The sequence below is a fragment of the Solanum pennellii genome, chromosome 4 (genome assembly GCF_001406875.1).
Source record: "Solanum pennellii chromosome 4, SPENNV200".
NCBI lineage: Eukaryota > Viridiplantae > Streptophyta > Magnoliopsida > Solanales > Solanaceae > Solanum > Solanum pennellii.
This window is the reverse complement of record NC_028640.1, coordinates 18,215,306-18,217,932: the sequence shown is the minus strand read 5'-3', so window position 1 is coordinate 18,217,932 and position 2,627 is coordinate 18,215,306.

Sequence of the window (2,627 nt, the reverse complement as noted above, 5' to 3'; positions counted from 1 at the left end):
CAAGGAATAGTGAACGCNAAATGCACCCGGATTTTCTTTCTTTTGTACGAGAGATCTTGTAGCAATAACACTACAATGCTGCATTCTACCATCATCCTCGAAAGTGACCGATCTTTTCTTTGTAACCAGATCATTCATAAACTTGGCATAACCGGACATTTGTTTTAGAGCTTCTACCAAAGGGACATTGATAGAAAGTTGCTTCAACATTGTTATAAAACGCCGATATTTACCATCCTCAGACTTTTTCACTAATCTTTGAGGAAAGGGTGGTGGTGGTCTAGGCATGGGAATTACCGTTGTAGGCACTTCAACATCTTTTCCAGTGTTATCTTCTACTTCACCACTACCCTTTACCACCTTATCATTATCTTTTGTCACCTTTTTCTCCTTAGACGACATAGGTGAGTTAATGGTCTGCTTACCACCCCGAGTAGTGATTGCCATACAGTGTCCGTCATTTTATGGATTTTGTACAGTGTTGCTAGGAAGAGTGCCCGGTTTCCGTGTGTTCACAGTCGCAGATAATTGGGCCATTTGCAACTCAATCTGTTTAATCGATATTGCATGTGTATCGACTTTCTGCCCAATACCTGCTAAATCACTCCCTAACTCTTTAATGTGCTCATCACTAGCATCGAACCTCCTCATCATTTTGTGCAACATATCCTCAACTCGCGCCATACTATCTCCACCATCCGTAGGAGTAACTTCACGATTTTGAGGAGGGACATAGGGCCCATTCCTATCATTTCTGTTACCATAGTTACCCCTGTTGAAGTTGTTGTCGCGGTGATTAGTTTTAATACCAAACCAAGATCAGTTCTTATCTGAGTCATCTCTTTATGAATCTCATCAGTGGCTGGGTTGTGAGTGGATTGCACTGCGAAGGTATTTCTCCCAGTGTCTAACTTCCTAGTACTCCAAGCTTTATTGTTTCGGGAGATTTTTTCTTACTTTTTGGCAATCTCAGCATAAGGACACTCCCCATAAGAACCACCCACTATAGAATCCAACACCGCTTTATTATTATCATCCTGTCACTGATAGAAGTATTCCTTCAGTGACTCATCATCTATGCGGTGATTAGGGATGCTTCTAAAAATGCGGTGAATCTATCCCAAGAACTACTAACTGATTCTCCTGGTAGTGCCACAAAGTTGTTAACTCTGTCTTTGTGGTTTAGTTTCTTGTAGACCGGGTAGTAGCGTGCTAAGAAAACGTCCCTTAGTTGGATCCAAGTGAAATTTGAGTTATAAGGGAGCTCAGTGAACCAAATAGCAGCCTCTCCCGTCAGTGAGAGAGGAAATACTCTAAGCCCTATTACATGCAAATCCAAATCAGGCCTCCCTACACAACTTTTACACACTGCCCTTACCTTAGCTATATGGGCATGTGGGTCCTCAGAAGGTAGCCCTGAAAACAGACCTCTGGGAGTGAGCATTTGTATCCGACTACTAGTTACCGCAAAGGTGTGGCCTGGTGGTAAAGGGGGCAAGACAAGTGTCCCATCAGACTCTTCTATATTATCATAGCCTCTGTAGTTTTCTTGAGGGCGTGGAGCAGGATTCTGTCCCTTTTGTTGATTTTCACCCGGATCATTGGGTAGTAAATGACCATGAACATAAACCGGAGCTGGGATGTTCTGGTTTGGATCATCATCATTAATACCCAAGTCTCGATTCATGTTGCGTAGTGTACACTCTGATTTATGATCGTAGGGAAACAAGGGTTCTCTTCATCTCTGTGTATTTGGCATACAAGGAAGATAGTTCTGCAAGAATAAAAAATAATAAACAAAGTAAAATTAAGAAAATATCGACTAAACTATAGTAATAAGTTTAAGTTAATCTAAAAGCTACTTTCCCCGGCAGTGGCACCAAAATTTGATACGCTCAAACTTACTTCTCAAATAAGAAGTAAAGCGGTCATATCAAGAAAAAAACCCAATTAATGAGGTTGGGATCGTTCCCACGAGGAAAATAGTTCAGACTTAACTTTAATCTATTATTACTATTATTTAGTCAATTATTTCCTTAGAAAACAAAAGACAATAGAAAAGGTTTTTTTATTTCTAAATTAATAAAGATAACTAACTAAAATTAAAGTAACCAACTAACGGAATCAAATCATGGAGTTTAATCAATTAATAAAAGTAACTAGGGTTTAAGTGTTCCCCACAAGTTCCTAACTAGATAATATTTTAACTATAACAATTCATTCCTAGTATCTTGCATGCAAAGTGATAAGTCATGTATTTCTAAATCCTTGGTCCGGCATCTAGAAAATTTCACTCCGCACCTTGGTCCGGCTACGTGTGTTGCTATACTAACCCTTACCTTTACCTCATATTAAGCATTGTATTCGATATTTGACTAAGTTATTACCTTGTACCAATCAATACTAGCCTATTAGATAGTATACACTAAATCTATGTTGATAATTCTTTTCCTATTATCTACCTNTAAGTAGCATTAAGGCGAGTTCTAACGTTGGCCATCCGTTAAAAAGACTTCTAAGGGAAATAATTATCAATACATGCAAGACACTAAAATTATCAATACATGCAAGACACTATTCTAGAATTGTTATTTTAGTTAGATGTTACCTCATTATTCACCCATGGT